The 14,625-nt window shown below is 35.3% G+C and overlaps 1 long non-coding RNA gene across 1 annotated transcript; it reads left to right on the plus strand.

The window, feature by feature from the left end:
* Nucleotides 1–6,566: 6,566 nt before the first annotated feature.
* On the plus strand, nt 6,567–10,678 carry LOC309506160. Its single transcript, XR_014208662.1, has 4 exons — nt 6,567–6,934; nt 7,394–7,439; nt 8,176–8,209; nt 10,374–10,678. It is a non-coding gene; the product is annotated as an uncharacterized lncRNA (long non-coding RNA).
* Nucleotides 10,679–14,625: the final 3,947 nt, after the last annotated feature.

The raw sequence follows: 14,625 nt of genomic DNA on the forward strand, positions 1-14,625 counted from the left end.
TCTATAACCTACAAAATACGAAGAAGACTGAATCGATGCAGAACTTAGTCCTAATTCTTAATATTCTGGAATAGTGAAAGTAAATGCAAAAGAATAATCGAATATGATGACATTGCAATAATAACGTCATTTTGTTGTTTTGTGCACGCAGCGACAAGGTCCTAGAGCACCTAGCTGACTTGGACTTCAGGTCAACTGGGAAAAGAGCCAGCTCTCCCCATGCAGAGCATCTCTTTTCTCTGTGTGGAGTAGGACTGGGAGAAAAAATCGATTTACCTAGCAATCGCAATTTAATTTTTAACTCTAAAATAGATTTTTTTATTCCAGAATTGATATTCAATTTCAATTACTTTATTTTTGTCCTTGCTTGTAGATGAGGTTGACAGAAGTTAGCCACTTTCGTTCCAACAGAGGATTAAATGTGTCGTTATCTATGAGCAGGGCAGGACTTAGGGTGGTGGGGGCCCCTGGGCTTGAGTCACTTTCGGGCCCTACCTTCTATACATAGAAAAAAATGATACATACAAAAGCTATGTATTAGAGCTACACAATTCTGGATAAACTGAGAATAAAAATAGAGATCACGATTCTTAACAAACAACTAAACAAAATGACATAATTTATGTTAATTGCTGAAGTCTATTAAAAATATTGAATTAATCTGAATTATTACAAAAAAAACTTGGGTTTGAATGAATGATTCAATTCCTCAATCAAATACACTTGTTTCATAGTCATAGATGAATCAGCATTTTTGAACGAATCTCCTGAATGAACGATTCAATGACAAATGTTTTTTTTAAAGTCATTTGTCGCCATCTGGTGGCGTAACAATATAATCGATTCAATCGTTATTTGAAGTGCAAAGCTACTTTCAAAAGGTGACTGGTACCGTAGACAGTGTTACATGTAAAAAAAAAAAAACCGTAGGCTAATAATTTATTTATATGACCACTGATTGAAGCTTGAAAAAGTTTTTTTCAATAAATAAATAATGATTAAAAAAGTTCAAAGTGATCATACGTTTATTGCAATGCACAAATGTCTTGGTCAGAATGAGAATAAAACACTTATTTACCTGGAAAATAAATGTTTTGATTGTGGCATTTCTTTGAGATTTAGAATCCATGCAGTATTGCTAATTATTGTTTCTCTTATGAATTTAATAAAGAACTCTGTCTCGTATTCTGTCCAAACGATCCATGTAGGCTACTTTTGTGTCCATTCGTTTTTCCTTTTTTAACCCATAATTGAAAAACGAAAAATGAACGGTTGTTGTCTTTTTAAAACGCAAAGTTGAACACCAAAATTTTTATTTGAACTGGCTACACCACCTGCTGCGCAAAAAAAGTAAATATCGAAGAATTTTCAGATTTTTGTTTATGACTTTTTGCCCCTTTATTAAACATTTAAAATATTCACAAATTAATATGGAAAACATGTCGATTTTACTGGTTTTCTAAGGCCAAATTAGAACCTGGAATTGATGTTTTTCCCGCAGTGCTGAATGAGAAGAGCCATTAATATTATTACTATTGTTTTGGCTAAAATCACATCTCCATCTCCGCTGTTAAGCAGACGGATTACATAATCAGAAGGTATTAGCATTTCGATTCAAATTTGTTCGTTTTAAAGTGGACATTTCAAGCCTTAGCCTACACTGAGCAAGCGACGTCTGTGGACGTACAAAACAGGTTGATATCAAGTCCGCCCGTCCAGGCCATGATCTGAACGTCCATTGACAGCCAGAATTAGTCGATTAATGACACTGAGAAATTATGTCCAATCTGGCCATAATCTAAACGTCTACTGACAGCCAGAACTAGTTTAGAAAAGACGTTCATACTGACTATAATCTGGACGTCCGTTGACATCCAGAAACAGTCCATAAATGACGTGAATAAAGATGTCCAATCCGGCCATAATCTAAACGTCCACAGACGGCCAGAACTAGTTCAGAAAAGACGTTCATACGGACTATAATCTGGACGTCCGTTGACATCCAGAAACAGTCCATAAATGACGTGAATAAAGATGTCCAATCCGGCCATAATCTAAACGTCCACAGACAGCCAGAACTAGTTCAGAAAAGTCGTTCATTCTGACTATAATCTGGACGTCCGTTGACATCCAGAAACAGTCCATAAATGACGTGAATAAAGATGTCCAATCTGGCCATAATCTAAACGTCTACTGACAGCCAGAACTAGTTCAGAAAAGACGTTCATACTGACTATAATCTGGACGTCCGTTGACATCCAGAAACAGTCCATAAATGACGTGAATAAACATGTCCAATCTGGCCATAATCTAAACGTCTACTGACAGCCAGAACTAGTTCAGAAAAGACGTTCATACTGACTATAATCTGGACGTCCGTTGACATCCAGAAACAGTCCATAAATGACGTGAATAAACATGTCCAATCTGGCCATAATCTAAACGTCCACTGACAGCCAGAACTAGTTCAGAAAAGACGTTCATACTGACTATAATCTGGACGTCCGTTGACATCCAGAAACAGTCAGGGTTGGGGAGTAACGGAATACATGTAACGGCGTTATGTAATCAGGATACAAAAATCCAGTATCTGTAATCCGTTACAGTTACGTCAAAAAACGTAGTAATCAGATTATAGTTACATTTTGAAAAAAGGGGAAATACTTTCAGGATTACAATAGTTTCATTTAAAACTAAATAAATAAGTATTTTGGCATAATAACACTATATTAAGCGCTGCTTGATTATACAGTAGTTCCTGGTTCTGTTGCCAGTAATGACTCACGTGTGCCACCCGCTGGTGCATGCGCAAATAACAGCTTTCTACAATCTCCTTAGACGCAGATTGAACCACTGCTGCTAGTAGAAACGATGCTGCCTGGGGGTAAAATCGCTTTTAATTCATGGAAATTCTGCTGCTATTTTGTAGAAATTAGGAGAGTAGCTTTTTTAGTACCCAAAATGTCCTTTCTTAATCTTTTCTCGCGTAACGGGATGTTCGCTGTCTAGGTAACGTAGGGGAACTCCCACTGCCAACGCCCCAAGTTCAGTCAGGCAAATTAAGAAAGATCACGGCTTTAGTCAACATGTTGGCCTATTTTAAAATAAACTAATATGTAGATTGTGTAAAAATGTTAAATGTTGTGTTTTTATTTTTTTGTAATAAATTAGTTAAAAATAAAACAAAATAATCTGTAATACCATACATTAGCCACTAGATGTCTGTATAGCCCTTTACATAAATATATATTCAGGCCTGTGTGTATATTTTGCAAATATTGTATACTAGACCAAATTCTTAATAAATAAGTTTATTTATATTTTTTTAATAATATTTATTCTTGCTTGACTTTATTTATATACGTGACCTTGAAGTAATCCAAAAGTAATCAGTTACATTACTTTCATATTATAGTACTTGGATTACGTTACTGAATACTTTTTTTATGAAGTAATTTGTAACTGTAACGGAATACATTTTTAAAGTAACCCTCCCAAGCCTGGAAACAGTCCATAAATGACGTGAATAAACATGTCCAATCCGGCCATAATCTAAACGTCCACTGACAGCCAGAACTAGTTCAGAAAAGACGTTCATACTGACTATAATCTGGACGTCCGTTGACATCCAGAAACAGTCCATAAATGACGTGAATAAAGATGTCCAATCTGGCCATAATCTAAACGTCCACTGACAGCCAGAACTAGATCAGAAAAGACGTTCATTCTGACTATAATCTGGACGTTCCGTTGACATCCAGAAACAGTCCATAAAAGACGTGAATAAAGATGTCCAATCCGGCCATAATCTAAACGTCTACTGACAGCCAGAGCTAGTTGAGAAAAGACGTTCATACTGACTATAATCTGGACGTCCGTTGACATCCAGAAACAGTCCATAAAAGACGTGAATAAAGATGTCCAATCTGGCCATAATCTAAACGTCCCCTGACAGCCAGAACTAGTTGAGAACAGACGTTCATACTGACTATAATCTGGACGTCCGTTGAAATCCAGAAACATGACTGACAGCCAGAACTAGTTCAGAACAAAATGACAAACAATATCTGTAAATTAATTAACTGACTGTTACGGACTATATCATTAACTGTTAAAGGCACAATATGGGATTTTTTCTCCACTAGGGGTCGCTAACCTATTTACAATAACAAAGGCGTAGATTGATGACGCAACATTTGCTATGAATTATGGATTTTGTCGTCAACGTCAAGCCGACCGATCTAATAATGTATATGGATTACTGAATACATCGATGCTTTTATCATGACTGTGATATGAAGCAGTTCGGGATTGCTAAGAGACAGCTATCAGCTCCAAACGCGACGCGAGTCCCGCGGATATAAAAAGAATATGGACATTTCATTCTACCGAACTACACGCAGAATTACTACTCACAGGTCAGTTTATTAGACAAATTAAACTTGAGAGGTAACGCAGCGCTGTTTCACTTGGTCTTACATTACACTATCACTCTAAACTGCATTTGAATGTGTTGAAATGTATGTGTTAACGTTAGTTTGCCTGTATGAGACTAGCAGTAAGCTAGCTAGATCAACATTAGAATAACATACAGATCATATTCTAACATTTTATCATTGTTGAACTATATAACCTTGATTAGTTTTATGTAAATGTGCTCACCTGTTTAATAAAGTAACGTTACATGTAGGAGTTGTCGAAGTCTCGGACGTGGAGCTCTCGTTTATAGTGTCCATGGGAGCTCTCGACATCTCGAAAACACCGCGCTGATATTGATTCTCGGTTTAGTTCTCCTTTTTTATCCAAAGTCTGCTTGCCATGGTCCATAATGTTTGAACGAAACAACAACAGCGTGCAAATAGACATTGCGAACTACACAGTTGTCCGCGTCAGTTTGGTTACTATCAGAGGGCTCTGGTTCATAGCTCTGGTTGCCATGGCAGCACGAGCGGAAACCAGAGACAACACGGATAATGTCGGCATTGACGGCGACAAAACGGAAATAAAGACACGGTCCGTGTCTTCGAATTAAAATATTAATTTCTCTGGATTTAGAAGTTAATTGGAACTGTCGGGATAATGTAAATACACAACTTTAAAAATATATAACATAGATATAGTGATTTTTTATATTTTTAAATAAAAAAAAATACATATTGTGCCTTTAAATTGATCTTGCTGGTCAGACACCAACAGGGTTCATGATGCACACATGGCACTTTTAAGTTTGTATTCATGAGGTTTTACTATTTTTTTTTTTTTTTTTTTTATGTTTTAAATTAATTTATGAAGCCACTGTAAAATGTATCATTAGCCTACATGTTATATTGTTATACTATAACACTGTCATATTTTGTGCATTAGCTTACTTCATCGTAAATAGAAAAGCCTGACAATGTAACTGCTAAATACCCAAGTATTGTGGTATTCCACAATGTTTCTCACTGACACACTCATAACTCAAGATTGTGGATTAAAGAAAATCCCAAGCTTCCTACTCATATTTTCATCATTGTGGCGGCGTTCATGTGTGTTCAATTTGTAAACACGATATTTATGATACTAGGTATGTCTTGAATGCAACAATTAGGGACAATCCATACAAACAATCTTTACTAAACAGACTGTCACAGTGAGAAGATTTTTGTCCTTTATCAATGCTAAAGGCCTAACCACTGCAGTTAAATACAAGTCTGTAGACAAGTCTTAAGGTTAGGGTTAGGGTAAACCTTAACCCTTAATTTCTAACCCAGACCCGGTTTCACAGACAGGGTTTAGATAAAGCCAGGATTTGTCCTTAGTTCAATTTGGGTATTTAAGTATAGCTTTTAAAAATGTGCCTTAGAAAAAAAAAAAAACATTACTGGCGTGCATCTTGAGACAAAACAATGGCACTGCCATAAGATATGTCAGTACAAGTTGCTTTCAGGTAATACAGCTCAAACATGCATTTTAGTCTGGGACTACAGGCTTGCCAGTGAAGTGTGAAACCCGGGGTATTATGTTGTAACTTGTATATAATTATGCCAATGTTACCAAAGTGTTGCGTTAGACAGAGGATTAACTCTAAACCAACAGGTTGTGTACCAGTGCCACACAGGGTGAAAAGGGATGTTGACATTATTAGGCATAAGAGTGTTTCTAAAGGAAAGGTCAAGAATTTGTGAAAGTGTAAAAGGGTCATTATGGGTCACATGAATGTAACTGTCACCACCATGATACCAATTCATTAGATTTTCATATAGATCTACATACAGAATTGTATATGAATATGCAGTGTTTGCTCTGTTTAATATACTGTTTGCTCTATTAAATTGCACTTTATCAGAACAGTGGCAAATAAATATTATATGGTCAGTTACTGTAAGTTCTTACAGTATTTTTAATCTTTCATTTATTGTTTAATTTTTAATCATGCACTGCAATGAAAAAAACAATTTAACCAATTGATTAAATATAACAGCCAGCCTACAAATACAACCAAATAAATAGCACATCATATATTATATATATATATATATATATATATATATATATATATATATATATATATATATATATATATATATATATATATTCATATTTTCCTGTAATTGCAATGTTGCCACACTATTGGCTGTCTCTCCTAGCTGTTTTGAGCATGATTGGTTATTCTCTGTTTATTCTGCCTGTCATCCAGGAATCTAGCCAATGACAACTATGCGCGCCTTTACGAGTCAAGTTTGAATAAACGTCAGTTGAGTGAGTCGGTGTTTGCTTTGCTGCTGCGCGGGATCTTCAATTTGCTACATCGTTTAAAACATGGATTATTTTTCATCGGACTGCTAAATGTTTATTTTGAGCGAGTTGCTGGGTGTTGCTGGATGTAAATGAAGAACAAACAAGGAATATGGACAAAGAATTTTATCAACGGAAATATTGCAATCTACGGAAGGTAAAACTTTATTGTATACAAATTCTGCTACATCAAGATATAGTGTATTAAATTGAGAATCTAAACGCGATTAGAGCAATATTGTTAGTGCATACGGTATTCCAATGTATTAATGTTATGTGCTGCTAGCATGTGTAACTTGTCTAACTTAGTTTATGATAAAAAAAATAAATAAAATAAAATAAAAACCAGCATGGGAGCTTTACAACGAGTGAACTGAGAATATTGTATCTTTAGACAGAAAGGAACTGTCACAGTCTTATACTATAAGAATCTGCAAACTAGGCGTATGAATCTATTGATCGCGGGATGGCTAACCGATCAGTTAAATTAACGAGTCGTAATAATATGTTTTGGAGCTGGTGAGTCAATTTAGCAAGCTTTTGCAAATGTCTCCGTAAGTAAGTAAAACAAATAACTAATATTGATGTGTTTGTGTGTGTTTCCTTCATGATCCAGGCATTTGGGGAATAAATATTATCCAGCCACACGATGTTCAGATGCGGTGAGTATTGTCATAAAATACACGTGAAATAGAGGCAGAACATGTGAATCTGCTCAAATGCACTGGTTCAAACCCTCCAGACAAGCTTTATCTTCTTGAGTTTACAGGCCTAGCTGACCCAAAAATAAATGTCTTTCAAAATGAAAGTATTTTCAAACCTGTAACTTAGTTTTGTGAAACACAAGAATTTTGGGAATAAAACAACTGTGTGCATTGTAGCCTATGACAAAAATAAAAGGCATTTTTCAAGATATCTTAATTATGGTTCTACTGTACATAAGAAACTCATACAATTTCAACATATGGGTGAGTAAGCTACATAATGAGATAACTCTATTTTTATTTTTATTGAAATTTTTTTTTGAATGAGCTGTTCTTTTAAAGGATTAGGCTAGTTCACCTCAAAGTTGAAAATTGTGTCATCATTTACTCAACCTCAAGTTGTTTCAAACCTGTATGAATTTCTTTCTTCTGCTGAACACAAAGAAAGATATTTTGAAGAATGTCTGTAACTTGGTCCCATTGACTTCCATAGTATTTTTTTTTTCCTACTATGGAAGTCAATGGGACCCAAGTCTGTCTGGTTACTGACATTCTCTACTACATGTTCCTTCTTTTGGTGATGCACATTTTTCTATCAGACATAAGTTTTACATACCAGACAAAACGAATGAAATGTGACCCATGCTAATTAATTCCCCCCTTTTACCTCTCTCTTTTATCTTTCTGTGGCCAGGATCCGTCATTCATCAGATCAGCTACCAAGAGAAGTGAGTATTCAACCTCTACCTCCTTTGTCTCAATGTCATTTCAACACAATTGGTCTCCAAAGTACTGTATGTGTTTATATTAGGGGTGTAAGATTAAGAAAATGTCATAATACGTTAATTGCGATTTTCGATGCAAAAACTATTCACAGTATGTAAATGTAGTTACTTTGTACTTTGATGTGCATCTCCATAACTGAGGCCGATACGATACGCATCTCGATGCATAGCCAACGATACAATACATTAATGATACATATAAGCAGCTGCCAGCTACCGATGCAATGCAATACGATTCACTTTTATTACGATCCGGTGCGATTCGATTTCGATTCAACGCATTGCAAAAATATGATGCTATGCAATTCAATGTGGTATAGATAGTTAACTTTTATTTCTTTTGTTCAGACATAGGGCAAATCATAAAGTAGCTTAAGTGCCATCTGACTTTTAACACATGGCTCTCTCACAATCAAAAGATTTGGTTTCCACAAAAAAAGCAGGTACTGTAGGCTAACTGACCAGAAAGCAGGTGCTGTTATTATGTGCTTCACGGGCCGTTTATCAGTTTGGACCAGTGCAGCGCGAGCCAATCTTGATCAAGCGACACTGTTACTACACGGCGCTAAGAGATCCCCACTGAAGTAATAACATCGCTGCGAGATCTATTGAGAAGCATTCATATTTCTCTGTTATTAACGGATCAAACAGCGCTGACGTGGAAACATTGTGCCATGAATGAACAATCCAGTGTCCACAGATAAGCAACATTCACCATGGATTTACTGTAGTAAAACAAACTGTAACCATGGAAGTTTGGCAGGAATAGTAGGCTATAATGCTTTCAAGTTACATTACGTTGGTTTTATTTTGACATTCATAAAATTACTGCCCTCAAATGTTAATCTGAACTAAAATAAACCTTTGTTTATAACTACAATATTACATTACTTTTTTTTTCAAGGAGCTGTTTTACATGCTTCTAAGAGTCAATTATAACTTCATCATTCCTCAAAGTAAAAAAAAAAATCATACTTTATGATGTTACGTTTAATACAAAAAAAAAAGTTACAAATATTAAATCAAGGAAATTTCTCTGGCATTTTTCTTTTTCCTGTATTGAAAACGTACCGAACCATGACACAATTGTATCGTATTGAACCGAACCATGAATTTTGTGAACCGTTAACTTACACCCCTAATGTGTGTGTGTGTGTGTGTGTGTGTGTGTGTGTGTGTGTGTGTATGGGGCTGTTTAAACCTGGCCACTTGATCTGTTTTCTCAGATCGGATAGCTATCTGTTTTATCACAACAATTCCATTTACACCTGGTCACATAAATGTGTTTTTGCAAAACGGATATAAATCAGATCTTCGATTCCCTCGCAATGCAAATTTAATGGCGTTCACGTCACCGAAAGCAACAGATATGAACTGCATTTTATTGATCATCCGTTAAAATTTCTAAATCAAAGACCGCAATAGGAGAGAGCGCAACAGCCCTGGTAAGATCATTTCGTTTCTTTACTTTTAATGATGATAACTGTGTGTTAAGCATCGGGGACTTACTTTCACTTTAATTTGCGATAGTTTGCACGTTGGCTTGATGAATAACGTTAGATGGTCAGCGGCGATGCGGCAGTAGCGTCGTCATAACTTGCTATAACATGACATATAGCCTATAACACGCTCTCACACGCTCTCACAACTTTATTTTAGAGCGTTTTTGGGAGGAGTAAAATTTACATGTGGTTTCAACAACCAGATGCATTTACACTTGTCCAGTTTCTTCTGGAATGCGGCCCAGACCACCTCCTGAAGTGGTTTGAGCAATCAGATTCAAATGCGTCACGAATGCATTTCGGAGGGCATTTACACCTGGTCTTTTCAAGATCATATAGCTATCCGATCACTAAAATCACATGAAGTTGTAAATGGCACCTATATGTGTGTGTGTGTGTGTGTGTGTGTGTGTGTGTGTGTGTGTGTGTGTGTGTGGAATGCCTTATATCAGGCTTGATGTAATTTGACTTGATTTGTGATTTATTTCATTTAATTGATTTGAGTACTCAAATTTTCAACTATGTATCTCTGCTGTAAGCTAAACCACAACAGTGGCATTTGTATTTATTTATTTAACATGTGGATTTTTTTGCTTTGATTGTAGCTGCTGTCATGAAATGGGACCCAGCTGCAATAGAGACCCAAATAAAGTCTGTAGCCGATCATCTGAAACTGCTTGCCGCTATAAATGAAGCTTGTGAACCTTATAGCAGCCATATTTTGTTAATTGTTATGTTATATTGTTTTAACAACATTTTATAGATTATTTAAAGGGAAATTGTGTTAATTTACAACTTTACTGTTCAGGCTTTTAAGTTGTATTGTGTTAATTTATACTTTAGTCTTCTGGCTGTTAAGTTTTGGTCCAGCAGAACAAAATAGTAATAAAAATATATTTTGAGATTTGAATAGTTGATTTCTTGGAGTGATTAGTTTGTTTTACAGGAAAAGGGTAAGCAGTTTATTACAGTTATATTGTTAAGATATACAAATGCAAGTATATACACTACACAGTTATTCAATTGAATATTCAATATTATCAATATTCTTTAAAATCTTATTTAGGTCTATGGTCTGTGTGTCTGCAGTTTCATGACACGACAACCATTAACATTGAGTAACTGGGTTTTTCTCAGTGAGAACTAGCTCCCTCACTGCCACTGTTTTGTAAATATTTGTAAGTAAATATTTTTTAAAGTAGGATCCTTGAAAAATGCACATATAGGATTTCCATGTCAGTATGGGTCTTTAACAGTCTTTGACATTTCTACTACAGAAAACACGTCTAATACAACTTTTATTCTGACTGCCTTTAGATGTCTAACAATTACGTCTGTAGCAAGTCTTTACTTGACATCTATAGAATGTCCAGAAAAGACGTAAAAAAAACGTTCATTCTGGCTCCTGTGAGGACGTCTTCTGGATGTCTAAGAATGACGTCTTTAGCATGTCTTTAATTGACGTCTATACAATGTCCAGAAAAGACGTATACAAAACTTTCATTCTGGCTCCTGTGAGGACGTCTTCTGGATGTCTAAGAATGACGTATTTAGCACGTCTTTAATTGACGTCTATACAATGTCCAGAAAAGACGTATACAAAACTTTCATTCTGGCTCCTGTGAGGACGTCTTCTGGATGTCTAAGAATGACGTATTTAGCACGTCTTTATTGACGTCTATACAATGTCCAGAAAAGACGTATAAAAAACGTTCATTCTGGCTCCTGTGAGGACGTCTTCTGGATGTCTAAGAATGACGTCTTTAGCACGTCTTTAATTGACGTCTATACAATGTCCAGAAAAGACGTATAAAAAACTTTCATTCTGGCTCCTGTGAGGACGTCTTCTGGATGTCTAAGAATGACGTCTTTAGCACGTCTTTAATTGACGTCTATACAATGTCCAGAAAAGACGTAAAAAAAACTTTCATTCTGGCTCCTGTGAGGACGTCTTCTGGATGTCTAAGAATGACGTCTTTAGCACGTCTTTAATTGACGTCTATACAATGTCCAGAAAAGACGTAAAAAAAACTTTCATTCTGGCTCCTGTGAGGACGTCTTCTGGATGTCTAAGAATGACGTCTTTAGCACGTCTTTAATTGACGTCTATACAATGTCCAGAAAAGACGTATAAAAAACTTTCATTCTGGCTCCTGTGAGGACGTCTTCTGGATGTCTAAGAATGACGTCTTTAGCACGTCTTTAATTGACGTCTATACAATGTCCAGAAAAGACGTAAAAAAAACTTTCATTCTGGCTCCTGTGAGGACGTCTTCTGGATGTCTAAGAATGACGTCTTTTAGACGTCTTCTAGACGACTTTTTGCTCGCTGGGCGTAGGCTATATTTTGTTTCAGTTCTTGCGCTCCAGTTTACGGAGATCATGAAGGTGCGTCTGATTGTTTTATTTTATTTTACAAAAGCACAACGTTTTCTTTTTATTGTGAGTTTACACAAATAAAAGTAGTTGAGAATAATGTATTATTATTTTCTGTATGACCAGAAATGATAGAGTATTTTAAGTTGTTTCCACTGTTGATAGGAAAATGCAAGTGTTCGCGCTCGCGCCTCCGTGTCATGCAGTGCGCGCTCCACACTCAGCTTGGTTCCTTTTTTGCATAAAAGCGTCTTCTAAATATAGCCTATTAAATGTTATAATAAAATAATAAAATAATAATTATTTGCGTAGCTATGGACCTCAAACACACCGCGTCTTCTAAGTCAGATGACTGTAAATGCGCAAAAACTTTTTCCATTGCAGTTTTGCGAAATATTCCTTTTTCGAATTGGCTGAAAAATCACCTCATGAGAGCGTAACAACTTTTTTGCGAAAAACGGGAGTTTTTGCGAAATTGACGTGTTTCCATTGTGCTTATTTTCAATTCGCAATTTCAATTTGCGCAATTTGAAGGGTAATGGAAACGCGGCTACTGTCTAATGCAGACAGGTTTTTTCAACGGTTCGGCAGTAAACGAGGCGCTACGTAACTGCCAATAACCAATCAGCAAACCTCAAGATGACTGACATTTAATTTAGCTAATTCAATTTAATTTTTCATTGCAGGGCAGGGCCAGGTAACAATGCTAGACCAATCAACAAACTTTAAATGAAAAATTAAATGACTGACATATTATTGAAAAAAAAATCAAACGTAAATGTGCGGGGCCCCCCAATGGTAAGTCCTTTTTTTTTTTTTATTGCTCAAAAGTAAACATCAGTATACAAAGCATACAACTTAATATTATCCTTGCCAGGGGGATAGACATCACATACATTCAAACAAATTGTAAGTTATACAAATATTTCTAGTTTTCATAGCCTTTTTGTTCAATGAACCACTAATTAATTTTATATAGCCTACGATAACATATCACAATAAAAATGTTTAAAGGCCGGTTTTTGTTTTATATATTTGCATTTGTGGATATAGAATTTAGCTTGCACAATTAATACATTTATAATAAAGAACATATCTTCTTTACTTTGTTTTCTAAAAAAACAAAACACAACATTTTCCCACTTCAAAGTAAAGTTCTTTCATAATAAAGCTGCAGAAGTCCTTCCAGAAGGTTTTGGAGTGTTTGCAGATCCAAAAAAGATGCTGGGTGGTCTCAGGGTGATTTCCGCAAAAAGAACAGTTCACATCAATGTCCCTTTTGAATTTCGTCATATATATAGTGGTTAGCAGGGTATTACTTATGAATAATTTTGAAAGAAATTTCTTTAACCTTGTTTGTAACAAAAAACTTATTGGGAATTGTCCATACTATTTTCCAATTAATATCATTTACAAAAGAATTCCAGTATGAAACAACATGTGGAACAGATATCACTTCTTTCTGAAACAAAGACCGTACATATTTATTGTTATTTCTAGAAGAGGTCAGAAAATTTTTACCGATATCTGAATCAATTGGATTGTAGAAAGGAACAGAAGAGAAATTAAAATCAACACTTTTAAATAGTATTTTGACACCAGAAGGTATAGCATCATATACTATTGCATATTCTTTCAGTGTGGCTGGAAACTTATAGGTGTTTAAGAATTCTGTATAAGACATAAGTTGTCCATCACTATTGAACAGTTGAAACACTAAAATAATCTGTTTCTCAATCCAGTTAGAAAAAAATAATGACTTATTCTTATACAAAATATCTCGGTTGTTCCATATAATATATTTATGGGGAGAAAAGTTGTGCTTATATATGAGGGACCATGCTAACAAAATTTGTTTATGAAATAAAGAGAGCTTTTCCGGTATTTTGTCTACATTGTAATTGCAACCTAATATGAAACTCAAACCACCAAATCTAGAAAATATATAGTTAGGAATAAAATTCCAAATGGAAACAGGATTTTTAAGAATCCTGAGATTTTTAAGAAATGTTTGGCCCAGTTGATTTTAAAAGTATTGTTTAGAGTAAAGTCTAACACATTTAGCCCACCATGTTCATAGTTATTCATTATGACATTTTTCCTGATGTAATGTGTTCTATTCTTCCAAAGAAAGTTAAATAGCATACAATCGATATCCTTACAAGTTTTGTTGTCTACATGAACAGAAAGAGCTGCATATGTTAGTCGAGACAATTCTGCTTTTGAGAGCAATACTCTCCCTCTTACTGTTAGGTCTCGCTGCAACCACTGATTTAATTTGGTTTGTGTTTTTTTAATAAGCGGTGGAAAGTTTAACAGAATTCTTCTCTTTTCATCTTTACAAATGATTAAGCCTAAATAATTCGCTTCCTTTCGGCTGGGAATCTTACAAATATTCTGATCCTTACAATCTTTGACAGGTAATAATTGACATTTGCTTAAATTTAAAGTCAAGCCAGAAGCTGTGGAAAATTCATCAAT

Source organism: Leuciscus leuciscus (assembly GCF_965113295.1).
Source record: "Leuciscus leuciscus genome assembly, chromosome: 9".
NCBI classification, from domain to species: Eukaryota; Metazoa; Chordata; class Actinopteri; order Cypriniformes; family Leuciscidae; genus Leuciscus; species Leuciscus leuciscus.